The following is a 14,681-nucleotide window of genomic DNA, read 5'->3' on the forward strand; positions in this document are numbered from 1 at the left end:
TCCAGCGCGATTGGGGAGGCCACTGTGACAAATCAGCGCGCGCTCGCGCGCTGACGTCACAGGAGGGGGTTTGGGGGGTCGGGGGTGGAAGGGGAAGGACTTCCCCTTCCATCCCCGCCTTGGGGGGGAGGGGGGTGCACGGGGGGTGCGCTAGCGCACCCCTAAGTTCCCCTGTGCCATGGACGAGATCATCTCGTCCAAGGCACAGGGGAACTGTAGCCTTGGACGAGATCATCTCGTCCAAGGCACAGAACAGGTTAAAGGTAAATATGCTCACACAGTCCAAGGATGGTAGGCCAAGTATCAGAGGCATCCTCGGACACTCCCAACTTGCATTAACAAATTAGAAGGAAGTGAGTTTAGCGGATTGAGTATGCTAACAACACATGAAAAACACCTCTTCTCTAGCCTCAGGTGGCTGATACAGAGAGGAATTATTAGAGGTTCACTTGGCAAGCATACATTATTAGTAGAGACTTTGAAGGAGACAGAGACATGAAGAGGTCACAAAAGCTTATCCTAGAATTGTTTTCCTAGGGATGACTTGTGGGTAGAAGGCAGACGGTCAAGAAAAAACTGACACACACAGAACACTGCACCCAGGACTACACACTTGGGTCATTTTTGTAGCCTGCTTGCCACCATCCGGGTGTCAAGTTTGACAACAAGCTGTCTTTCCAGCCACAAGTTCTGTCTGTGATCGGGACGTATGTCACTTTGCTTTGTTAACGCCAACAAATCTAGATTTTCTCTCATTAGAAACATATAAAAAGTGTGTCCATGCCATTACTAATACTGATACTAGAATGGACTATGCCAACAAATGTGATCTATTGCAATACCATCTCCGATGCAACACTATCTTGAAAAAAGACTGCAGGGTAGGATTAACCTAGAGTGGTATATTTAAATGAGTCGCAGAGGTCTGATACTCTTTACACTAGTCATCCCTTATTTCCTTATAACAGCTAATACCTTGAAGCACACTCGCTTGAAATAATTAGGATCTGTATGTTTGCATAGCAGGCATTTTGAATCTTTACCAACAACAATTTGGTAAATTGGTAAACTGATTGATTCTTATTGCCTCTACTTTCTGTCATAAGGCACAGGATACATTTTCTAATACAGGGACAGCCCCTCCACTGAGGCAGAGGAGTGTTGCCCCGCTGCTGAAAGCAGAAAAATAAAGGGATAATAAAAGTATTTTACTATCCCTTTCTCTTTCTGCTTTTGTGGGGGGGGGGGGGGCGAGGTCAGCCTCCTTCATGTCAACAAGTAGGGGAGGATTGGTGGTGCGATTCTAAATTCCCATGTTAGTTTGGCTGGCTGTCCGAGGCCGGCTAAACTGACATGCGCATTTGAAAACTCTTCACCCAGCTGTACTTTTCAGCCAGGTGGAGACCAAGCGCAATGCCCCATTTCAGCCCACTCAGGCCAATCACTGCACTTCTTTCACGCTGTGTAACAGCATCAGAGAAGCGTTGGGATTGGTTGGGGAGGGAAGAAGACGAGAGCCGACTAGAGTGGGAACCAGAGATCATGGAGGGGCTGATAAGTTTATTATTCTTTTATTTTTACTGCACCCACCACCCACTGCTCCACGTGCTGCCCCCTCCAACACCCACCCCTTCCTGGCAGGAGCCGTGAGTGCACGATTATATTTTAAAGTCATGTATTGTTTAGCCCCCTTTGTGAAGGGGTAGGTTAACATACCTGATTGCGCAACACACCCTCTGAAACCCCATACTAAACTTCATGTAGTAGAAACCGGGTACTAAAAATACAGAGTTGGGCATGTGGAGTGTAATCCCCCTGAATAATTAAGAAATTCAGGTTAAATGTTTGTATTATTACATCATCCAACAAAGCTTATGGGAAGTTAATTTCAGTAATGCATTTTGGATATATATTGGTTTAATACATGCTCATAATTAAGTCCTATAATATTGTTCACTCAGCTAGTATTTTTCAGTGGCAGCTGCCATGCATTTAGAGTGGTGGGACCCGCAAAATACGGGTGGAGTTAATATAATAATAGAAAGGGCACTTACCTTACTGACTTGCTGCAACATCCTCCTTGCTCCGTTGTCTTCTCTCCTCGAAGCTCCAGACACAGGGAACTGCACTACCATATCCTGGTGCAGCATGAGAGAAGTATCAGAATTGGAGGGATCAGCCTGTCTCAGTGTTCTTAAGACTACTGGAGGCCTGTGCTTTCTTTGACCCAGCTGTCCTAAATCAGCTGAGTTAGAGAAGTTTAAAGTTTGCATGTTAGCCAAAGGGACACATGCACTTTAAACACAGTGCACAGCTCCCTGATGCCACTCAGCAGAAATTTCCCTACCCCGTCCTGATGCTCGGTTCAGGACAGGGAGCTGAAACATAAAAAGGTAATAAATAAACTTTATTACCATTTTCATTTTCAGCTTCACTAGGGAAATTTTCTGGTGGGGCAACCCTACTCCACTCTCACGGAGGAGCCACTACTGGTAATTTTAATCCCAAGATAAGAAGCAGTATCGACTACATGCACTCTTCTAATGAAGGGTTTTGACATCTTTTTATTTTTAATTTGAATGTGCAAGTTATATCGTCAAAGAGAGGGATAACGTTAATTTCTATATTTTCTGTTGTGAAACATTTGATATACGTAGATTTTTATAGTAGCAATTACATATGCTGTTGGCAAAGGAGGTGTTGCAAAATGTCTTTATACACATTACATCATTAGTTGTTGACATCTGTTGTGTTTTTATGGAAATTACAAGGCCTATCAATTTAGCAACATCTAAATCCATACAAAATATTCAAATTATGCATTAGATTTGTCTTGATGTTGGTCTTCATATGTTAAATGGATTACATGCAGTGCAGTGGATTAGGTGTCTGACTACAATTTTAGTCAGAAATCTGCAATGGAGGTTTCTGCCATGAAAGGAGCCAATAATGTGCGAGAGGTTTTGTTGTGAGGTTACTTTGGCTATTATACAGGCATGTTATTTTAGCCTAGGCCTGCAGCTTGTGCCCTATGCATTTTTATTCCTCTATTATTTCAGCAGATGCCTTATTTTAGGGGAGGTGCTTTTATTATTTTATCATCTATCCCTTTTACACAGACTTCTGTTATTCTTGTTTCTGCACAGCATTTTTCATACTGTGCTCTATCCAAGGTGCTTATTGCTAGTGCAAAGCATTTGTCTTGTCCCCAACTCTTATACACAGAAATATACATGTTGTCACATCAGGGCAGTTTACTCAGAACACCAGTTGTTTCATTATAAAACACCTAATTGCCCCTACACGACAGAGGGAAATTCCAACTAGTTGCCACTGTACACTGCACATTTCCTTTTCAGTTTGTACTGAGACCTGACACAGTCTCTCCCTCCATGTGGGAGAATCCTAGGTAGACAAACAGACCTCGTCTTTACCTACAATTACAGGTATGGGGTTTTCCTGGGGAGGCCTGTTGAGCAGATTAGGCCTTACACAGCCAGGCTCTTGTAGAGAACCTTAGTAGTGCAGGTAGGGATTTTAGAACCATTGTTGTGACAGTATGTTGGGACTTTTCTTATGTTTCACTTTTCTTGTCTCTGCCTTACTTTTATTATGTTTTATTATCCTTATAATTGCAATACATGCCTTTTTACATTCAGTGGATTCAATAAAACATATTAGACCTAGTCCTGCTTCTGTTTTGCCTTTGTATGTGTGAGACATATGTGATTGAGACTAAGGGATAAGATCCCTGAGAAATCCAGATGACATGCTAAGGACTGCCACAAATCACCTTTCACTCTTGGGTACTGGTGAGGTGCTGCTAGCTGGCTGAAAGGGTTACGCCAACAGCTGTCAGACTTAGTCCCCCACACCCAGTGGTGCTGATGCCGAAATCCAGCAGTCACAGTATTATAACAACAGCCTTTACAACAGTTTGGTCGGATATATACCGCTATCAGTGGCAGGTAGAGAGGTTTCTGTCTTCACCGGTGGATACTGACAAGATATCTAAAATGGAGGTATACTCTCCATACATGTCTATTTAACCTAATAAATTTAATATTAAAGATATCATAATAATATTTTTGTGGCCTTCAATTATTTCTCTGGCATTACGTCTTTGAGTTACTGCTGTCCAACACAGTAGCAGACCAGACACCCTAGACTAGCTACCCCATACATATTTGTATGAAGTATATACTGTCTCTTGGCAGACCTGATGGTAGAGCCTGTAACTTCTATGTTGGTAGGACCTTCATTTGTTCATTTATTATGTAGGAAAATCCCCGTTTTGACATGGTCGCTCCCATTTTTTACTCACTGGAACTGAGGTTTGTCAACTGAGGTGCGGTGGGTGTCTGCTAAACAGGTAACAATGTGTACAATTGACATACCTAGTAAGCGGTACCCCGGTACCTGGGCATGGGTAGAGGAGATGGTCCCTAAGGGCTGCATCATATATTGTGCCACCCTCAGGGACCCCCCTAAAAATGAGATGCACACAGCTGCCATTGCAGTCTGTTTGTCCTGGTGCAAACCAGTTGAAAACATGAAATGATTCACCCGTTTTGTGCCATGTTATCTTCACTGCATTTAAGTATAGGTAAGTCACCCCTACAGCAGGCCTTGGAGCAGATATGCCCCTGTGATGTCCATCCCCATTGCTGAGCATTGCAAGTGTATGGGGAAGCCAACTTAAGGTATGTGCTAGACACTCATCAACACAAGTGACCCAGTTACATAATGGCTTCACTGAACCCTATGGTGCTTGGTATCAAACACCTCATCTTAATAAATACAGGCTCATGACAGCCCCCGATTTATTATGACATGCACCCAGAAGGCACCTTAGAGGTTTTTCTTGAACCCCACTAGTCTCTGAGTGTGTTGGTAGACTGGTCTCGACCAGCATGCCACCACATACAGGTTTCTGATCCCCTGGAATTGAGAGCCTATGCTGTCAGAGGTCAGAAACAAAGCTTGCACCGGAAAGGGGTATTGTCATGCACTCCAGTACAATGGCTAGCTGATCTGCATACAAAGGCCAAGTGTTTGAAAAGCCCTGCCACCTTTACCGTGCAAACCACCCAGCTTCCCCAGACCTGTGTGCAGCCCCCCCCCCCCAAGGCTCATTTGGCTCTATGGCAGGAGGGAAAATGAGTTAGTCAGTAGGTGTGTACCACTTCTGGGCTAACCACACCCCCTACGGTGGGCTACTTCCCATTGAAATCAACAGGGAACCCAATGCCATAAAGCATCGCTGCACTGAATGCCTCAAAGCTCCCCAAGGTGACCTGTTGGTGCTGCCTTGGACAGTGTCCTGTACTTATCTTGAATCCTGAAGATTGGTCTATTGAATACCTGGATGCAATGTGTGTGTTTTTCTCCATAGGATTGCATTACTGCTTTAAAGACACTGCAAGGATTTTGCTTGTTCGCTTCAAACTGCATCACTATTTATTTTGGTAACAATATTCTGGTGTTGAAACATAATATAAACAAAGTAACTATTTTTCTAAACAATTGGTCTTGAGTTCCTTCTTGTATGTGTGTCTCATTTATTGCCTCTGTGAGTACAACAAATGCTTTGCACTGCTCTCTGATAAGCCGAACTGCTCACCCACACTACCACAAAAGAGAGCTTTTAGAATTGTCATTTTTAACCCGGTAAACCAATCAGGGTCGCCTGGACTGTTTACATAGAGCCCCCATATGTTGGTCCACTACATAGATAGCCAGCTTTCTACATATTTCATTACTGTTTATTTTGGGCTTAACAATTATGTAAAATATTGTTAAAGATTTCAAAAGCTACCTACTTCTTACAATATTTTATGTATGTTAGATCCTGTCAGCCTCAGGGTGGTCTTCCTCCAAATGTTTTGCCTTCACCCCTCCTATTTTTCTAAATTTGTTTTTGTTGGCCTTAGGACTATGTGCACTTTACCATTGCTAACCAGTGCTAAAATGTTTGTGCTCAGTCTTTGAAACAAAATAAAACTGGTTTAAATCTGTTTGTGTATATAATTTACTTTTATGCCCCTAGTAAAGTGCTATACCATATACCCAGGGCTGAAAAATTCTACTAGTGGGCGTGCAGCACTTATTGTGCCACCCACTTAAGTAGCCCCTTAAAATATCCTAGGCCTGCCATTACAGCCTGTTTTAAATTGTCAATTCGACTTGGCAAAATACACACCTTGCCAAGACTTAAACACCATTTTTACTACATATTTAGGCCCTAATGTAGGCCATAGACGGTCTGTAGTGCAGTGTGCATTGTAATTAAAAGATCGGACATGTACTTTTAAGTTTTACTTTTCCTGGTAGTGAAAAACTCCCAAATGTGTGTTTCACGACTGTGAGTCCAACCTGTCCTACTAGATAACATTGGCTTAATTGAGCTTTTGATTGGGAGCAGGTAGGAAAGTCATGTTTGGTGAGTACTGAAGTTTAATTTAAAGCTCCCTTTAACAGTAAACTTTGACTTTAAGTCACAATTTTGAAAGGGCCACTAATAGAAATTTGGAATGTTTCCATTTATGTCTACAACCTGTTCCAGGGTTATATGACTAAGTGTAGTTGGCAGTTGGCTTTTATATATTCCTCTCAGTCAGCCACACAATAGAGGTAATAGCTGTACCATGATGAGACATCTTAGACAGGATAGAGGGTGGAGCTGTGCACAGTTCCACTTAAACTTCAATAGGGTGTGCCTTGCTGTCACACAAGGAACTTCACACTAGCCTATTGTGCTGGGCAGAAGGACTGGGACCAGGCCAGGGGTGCAGGAGGCTTCTAATACTCCTAAAATGGAAAGCCTCCAGGAACCTCTCCTACTTCAAAGGAGACACCATGTATAAAAATAAGACCCACAGAACCACTCTCCAGTTTACTTTCTGGACCTGTGAAATTACTCTCAGAAGACTGTCTGCTGCTGTGGCCTGCTGTGTACTTTAGAAGACTCCTTTGCTACACCAAGAAGTACTGCTCTGTTGTGTGGAGCCCTGCACTTCTCCTTGAACCCAAGACTTTCAAAGTGACGGAGGCTCGTCTCCTGATCAGAGTCTCATGAAAAGGAAAGTCTCCAACCATCTGGCACCTGCACCTGGACTCTGTCTGAGAGATTCCTGGCCCTTCAAGTGGTGCTCCTCTAGTCCTGGACCCCTGGAAGTGGTACTAAATGTGCCCAAATCTAAAACTTGCTGGTCGACCTGCTGAATGGTGCATCGCCAGGCTGCCTAACTATGCAGCAGCTCCCACTATGTTCTTTTTCTGCAGCAGCAAATCCTGTTCTGTGAGTCATCCCAGAATAGGTATCTGGTCTTGTGGAACCCTCGTCAGCAGCAGCTTTTGGTTTTGTCCCACAGGAGATTTTTGACATCCAAAAAATAGACCAAGGGCCTCATTATGAGGCTGGCGGTTGTAATGAGGTGGCGGTCGGACCCCTACAGATGTGGCAGTCTGACCACCAAATTACAAGTTTGACGGTCAGACTGCTATTCAACCGCCATCTCTGCCAGGTTCCTAGATCCCATCATGGTGAAGGCATTCTTGGTTGCCATCAGCCAGGTCGGTGCTGAACTCAGCACTGCCCTGCTGATTAAAACCTTGTTATCCACCAGGCTTTTCATGGTGATTTTACCACCATGAAAAGGCTGGCAGAGAATAAGTGCAGGGGGCCACAGGGGCATGGGCAGTGCAGAGGCTCCTCTGCCCAGCACCTTCGGAATGTGAACTGTCTGCCCCCTCTGTGCTACGAGCTAGCACTCAGCTGCTTTAAGGGAGCCAAGTGCCATCTCATATCACTGTTCCCACTGGTCAGACCAGCGGAAATGCTCTTTTTCAAGGTTTCTGCCAGTCAGCCAGGTCGGGCTGGTGGAAACCTTATAATAGGGCAGGGTGGCATCCTCCCCGTGAGTTTGGCGGTCTCCCGTTGGAACCTCCAAACACATAATAAGTTCAGACATTTTTCTTCAACAATTCTTCTAAGTCTGAAGGTAATCAGAGACTGAGCCCAATCCACTTCACATATCTGATCTGCTCTCCTTCGTTGTCAGCCATAACTTTATATTTTGCCCCAGTCTTGCCCAACTAGATGTCTGTGGTTGATGCTTTGATATTTTAGGTGCTTTTTTCACTTTAAATTTGAAAAATTCATAGCTCTGGTTCCACTGATTGTTTTTTTGATGATTTGATGTTAAACAATTTATTAAAATCAACTCTATTTTTCCAAATAAGTGTGAGATTTTTCTTATGTTGTGTTTTCACTTTATTGCTGTTTAAGTGATGCATACATACGTTTAACATTGCCTTTAAGTAAAGGTTGGCTGCTTTTTTGCCAAGCTCCCAGTGTTAAACATAGGTTAATTTAGTGATTTATTGTGGTTCACCCTGACAAGGATTGTGGCTGTTGCTTCAGAAGGGTTTCCTACCTCCTCCCCCTCCCCCAGCCAACAATCCAGTTTTTCACAATATAAAAACGTGCTTGTTGGATTATCACTATGCATGTAATCTCTAAAACTGATGCAGTATCAGGATTTACCTAGTGCAAGATTAGCAGTACAGTACTGGGGTAGTTAGAATGAGGTTAATTAGGTTTTTGTTGTTCTAGTAAGTGCATGGGCTACCATTTATTGAGTAGCAACTCAATTTATAGGTGCTGACTTGTGAACCGCCTGGGCATCTAAAAATTAGAGATACTATCAATAAAGATACATTGGGGGTTATTACAACTTTGGAGGAGGTGTTAATCCGTCCCAAATGTGACGGATATACCACCAGCCGTATTACGAGTTCCATAGGATATAATGGACTCGTAATACGGCTGGTGGTATATCCGTCACTTTACCATCACTTTTGGGACGGATTAACACCTCCTCCAAAGTTGTAATAACCCCCATTGTTTTTTTTTAACCTCAGAGTAGCTTAATACGCACATCATTGTAATGGAAAATATCATTACTGCAGTGTTAAACTACATTGCAAAGCACTTTCACATCTGCAAAATTTTGTAATGGGAAAGACTCCACTTCTAAGTGCTTTCTCGTGGAAGGTCTTGACATCCATGCCTCTTAGAAATACAAGTTCCATGTACCATGTTTTCTCTTTACAGCTCGATCGGACTCCATTTTCTGGAGTTCTTTTATTAAAATTCTTAACATCTTTTTTCGTTTTCACAGAAGCAAAAGATTCTATCGTTAGAGTAAGAAAAAATTCCATAGTGATGATAATATTGTTAAAGGCTTCAATATGTTTTCACTTTATGTTAAAAATGATGAGCCTTTGCACATAGCAAGCATCATAATTCATTTCTATATGCTTTTGGAATAGGTGACACAATTTTAAGCATATGTCCAATCATTGCAACTATGCCATAAACCACATGAGCCTCGTGAAAGTTTTTTTTTCTGTACCTGACTTGAGAATGGCCAGCCTCTCATGGGCTGTGGTTCAGAATGTATTCCAATGTGCTTTCTCTTAAAATGTTGTTTACAGTGAATCTGTTTGCATGAAGGGCAAACTCCATTTCAAAGATTTCTTAAAGAAAGGATTTTTTTTTTTTTTTAAAGATTAACGACCCACGCATTGCACTTAGGTGCAGCTTTATTTATCTGTATCTTCGAATGTGGGTCCTGTCAGGAGATACCGACTCCTGGAAAAGAAAGGAGAACCCATGCATTGCTAAGCTGCTACGTTGTGCCAAAACTGTCCTGCAGGACACAGTCTTAGGCACCACCACAATGTAGCGCTCTCTTAATTACTTTAACTCAGAAGGCTGACTTGTTTAACATCTAAAAATTAGTTAATTCTTGCTAGTTACAAGACCTTCAGTCCTTTTCGTACATAACAAATGCATGCCTGTCAATGACTGTACCCTTTGTCCAATGTCTTTTTTGGGGGTGTTTAATTTAAATAACGTTTTCCTCAGCCAATCTCAAAGGGAATAAATTGCATGGTAAGAAACTATGCTGAAGAATCGGCAAGGATCAGGTATATTTAAAAACAATTGTGTTGCTTTGCAACATGCAACATGGTGCAAGAGCGACGCAACTCTAAAGTTAAATTTATCAGGCCAGGCAAGGCCTGCAGCTCGAATCACTACATTATGTTACTCTGTCCTGGGAAGGATTTCCATGGTTGGGATGCAGGTGTTTCCATGCATCCATCCATGTATTTTGGTGCCTTCCCATATTTACCATTATTGATAGACCTGGGAATGCACCAAAACCGTGTGCTTCTCCTAGTGAGGTGTAACTATGAGACAAATCGTCATTTATCCTCATCAGTTCCTCTTTCTATGTGTGCTGCATTTTCAAGCACACATAGACAGAGTAAATGCCTCTAAGGATTGTTTTGTGAAGGAAAGTTTCCCTTCCTGCACAAAAACAATCCTGCTTACAATGCAGGCACCTTCCAAGGGTGTATGTGTTGGTGCTAGGCAGTACACATGTGCTAGAGCTGGGAAAAGCCAGGAATGTACCGTACAATGTTAAGTAAGGCTCATTTCTGCCCTTTCCCTATAACGCAGCAAGGTGACTTGCTGAACTGCATGATTTAATGATAACTATGCCGTAACATTTGACTTTATTTAAATTGATCATTTATCCACGCACCTGGACACTCACATTGTAAGGTTTATCATCCTTTGTTGTAGAGAGACTTACAGGTTACTGCCACCCTCCACCATTCTCCCCCCTCCGCCGGGTATCTTGGTTGAAAAATAAATTCAAGTAAATAAGAAAGGAAGAAGACTTTAGCCCATAGGCTTTGTGGGAAATGGCCTTTCTGCAGGGTCACCCCCAAACGTTTTGCATTCCTCCTCTTTTTCTGACCTCATTTTTGCTGGCTTTAGGATGCTCCACACTTTACCACTGCTAGTCAGTGCTAAATTGAATATGCTATCTCTGTAAAAACATGGTGGCATTGGCTCATACCCAATTGGCCTATTTAATTTACTTGTAAGTCCCTAGTCAAGTGTACTACATGTGCCCAGGGACAGTACATTAAATGCTATTAGTGGGCTGCAACACTGGTTGTGCCACCCACATAAGTACCCCACTAACCATGTCTCAGGCCTGCCACTGCAGTGCCTGTGTGTGCAGTTTCACTGCCACTTCGACTTGGCATTTAAAAGTACTTGCCAAGCCTTAAGGTCCCCTTTTTCTACATATAAGTCATCCCTAAGCTAGGTCCTAGGTAGCCCATAAGGCAGGGTGCTATGTAGGTAAAAGGCAGGACATGAACATGTGTGTTCTATATGTCCTGGAAGTGTTAAACTCCTAAATATGTTCTACACTGCTGCGTGGCCTGCTCCTTTCATAGGATAGCATTAGGGCTACCCTCATATACTGTTTGAGAGTTAGATCCTGATCTGAAATGAGTAGCCAGGTCATATTAAGTATGGCTAGAATGGTGATACAAAATCCTGCTTTATGGTTGGATTTTATATTACTATTGTAGAAATCTACTTTTAGAAAGTGAGCATTTCTCTACACTCAAATCCTTCTGTGCCTTCTAATCCACGTCTGGCTGGGAGGGTGGAGGGCCTGACACTTGTATATCAAAGTACAGTAGCCTTCCCTCACACAAAGGACTGCCACACCCCCTAATGGGACCCTGACAGACAGGATGGAACTGAAAGGGGACCTTGTGCACTTCCAAGTCACTCTTTCAAGACTCCCCCACTTCAAAGGCACATTTGGGTATTTAAGCAGGGTCTCTGACCCTAACAACAGAGACACTTCTTGACAAGTCACTCTTGTCACAGACACTTCCTGGAGAAGAACCAGAACCAGAACCAGAACCTGCAACCTGCCAAGAAGAACTGCCAGGCTGCCCAAAGGACTCACCTGACTGCTTTCTGAGAAGGACTGCTGCCTTGCTGTTTCCCTGCTGCTTTACTGTTCTCTGGCTGTTATGAGAAGTGCTCTCCAAAGGCTTGGATAGAGCTTGCCTCCTGTTCCCTGAAGTCCCAGGACCAAAAAGACTTCATTCCTGCAAGAAGGACTCCAGGTGTGGTGAAAATCGATGCACCGCCTGCCAGAAATGACCCACAGCATGCATCACAGTGAAAAATTCACCGCACGCTGAACCGGAACAATGCAGCCCGACTTCGCAAGGAGAAGATCGACACAGTGCCAGCATAGAGACAGTAAATTCGACGCACAGCCCACTGGATCGACTCACAGCCAAGTCGGAACGATGCAGCCCGACTTCCTGAGAGTAATCGATGCAACGCCTGTAGTGCGGTAGAAATTTCCATACAATGCCCGCCGGATTGACGCAGCCCTTGTGACTTCGTCCTGTCAGTGTTGGATTTCAACGCATCATCCCCGAGGCATCCGAAAACCCCACAACTTGAAGAGAATCCAAGCCAGAGCACTGGAAATAGATGCAAAGCCTTCCCTGCGTGTAAAATAAATGACCCATCGCTGGGTGCGGCCCGAGGAATCAACGCACTCCTCCCTGTTTTCCATGCATCTCCTCCTCTGCGGTTCTTTGTGGAAATTTTTAATGCAAACCAGGTACTTTGTGCTTGCAAGAGACATATATTGCTTTTAAGAGACTAAAGACACTTTATATCATTTTTTACAGTGATATCTCAACATATACGTATTGCATCTTAATCATTTTGACCTGCATTTTACCAGATAAATATTATATATTTTCCTAAACATTGTGTGGTGTATTTTTGTGGTGTTCTACTGTGTTATTGCATGACTTATTGCACAAATTCTTTACACATTGCCTTCTAAGTTAAGCCTGACTGATCAGTGCCAAGCTACCAGAGGGTGGGCACAGGATAATTTGGATTGTGTGTGACTTACCCTGACTAGAGTGAGGGTCCTTGCTTGGACCGGGGGTAACCTCACTGCCAACCAAAAACCCCATTCCTAACAGGCTTGATACAGAAGTTTGGAGCGACTGAAGGCCAGATTCAGACATGTATCTTATATGTGTGTGTATATGTGCCCGCACGTGATGTGTTTGTTAGGGGAACTGAATATTCATGGTTTTATTTTCTAGTGCACTTTGCACAGAAAACTATTTTCGTACTGAGGTATAAAACAAAATGACAAGTAATTTCAGGCTTAATATCTAGAGTTCTTCAACATTACAACTCATTTATTTATTGACACAATTAGTACTAGTGGTGACATTATAAACTCAGTTGCTGAGAATTATTTAGGATTTCAAGAAAAATAAACAGTCTGACCTACAAAATCATAAATGCTTCTCCACAGATTAACATTTAATCTATGTATTTTCCTTCTTTCACTCTTGTATTTCTTGCTTCTGTCCTATAGCTGTAAAAAGGATTAATGGATTAATGTATTGTTTAATCTCTCATAGATTAGGTCCTTTAAGATGATTGTTCTATACTATTAAAACTCCTTCCAGCAGGTTTTTCCCCTACAGGATACACTCTCTCAAATGCCTTGCTTTAAGTTTATTTGTGGTAACGTTCATCTAAATAGGATCTTTTAATTATTTTCTCTTGGCTCTTATAGACAGCATCCATATCTGTATTTCAGGTGTGGGTACTGGAGCCGAGGGCACTCCAGAACAAATGGAGTGGTTGTCACCTGATAGTTGAAAAGAAGGGTGAGGTCACTTATTTAGTGGACCTAGGCAGTCCCAGAACTCCTCTCAGAGTACTTCATGTGAACTGCCTGAAACCCTACTGTGATAGGGCGGCCTTAACCCTACACTGATGAGGGACAGGAAAATGAGACTGACCCTCCCCCTGATCTCTTCACCAACACTGCAGCTGACGGCTCAGTGGAAGGAGTTGTTATTGCAGACTGTCTTTCTGAAGAGCAGACGGAGGATTGCAGGAACCTCCTAGGACAATTTTCTGAACTTTTCTCTCTGACACCTGGTCAGACCACTTGGTATGAACACACCATAGATACTGGAGACAGTTTACGTGTCAAAAGTAAGATGTATAGACAGCCTGCCCATGGCAGGGACTGCATTAAGTTTGAGGTTTACAAGATGTTGGACATAGGAGTGATTGAGCACTCAGATAGCCCCTGGGTCATCCCAGTGGTGCTTGTACACAGACCTCATTCTCAAAATGGTTAAAGGGAGATGAGGTTCTGTGTAGATTACAGAGAGCTCAATACAGTCACGAAGACTGATGCTCACTCTATATCCAGGGCAGATGAACTTATAGATGCACTGGCATCTGCCAAGAATCTCAGCACTTTTGACATGACTGCAGGGTATTGGCAGATCAATCTTTCAGAAGAGGCTAAACCCAAAACTGCTTTCTCTAACATTGAAGGGCATTATCAGTTTACTGTTATGCCTTTTGGTCTGAAGAATGCACCTGCCATTTTTCAGAGGCTGGTGAACACAGTCCTCAAAGGTCTGGAAGCTTTTAGTGCAGCATATCTTGATGATATTGCTGTCTTCAGCTCCACCTGGGATGACCACGTGGTCCACCTCTTGAAAGTTTTGGAGCCCTGCAACAGGCAGGCCTCACTATCCAGGCTTCAAAGTGCCAGATAGGGCGGGTGAAAGTGGTTTATGTGGGACAGCTAGTTGGTGGACAGCAGATTGAACCACTACAGGGGAAGATCCAGACTATTTTAGACTGGTATCCCCCTACAACACCTACCCAGGTCAGTGTCTTTCTTGGTCTCACTGGGTATTACATGAGGTTCATT

This window comes from Pleurodeles waltl, chromosome 5, assembly GCF_031143425.1.
Source record: "Pleurodeles waltl isolate 20211129_DDA chromosome 5, aPleWal1.hap1.20221129, whole genome shotgun sequence".
Classification (NCBI taxonomy): Eukaryota; Metazoa; Chordata; class Amphibia; order Caudata; family Salamandridae; genus Pleurodeles; species Pleurodeles waltl.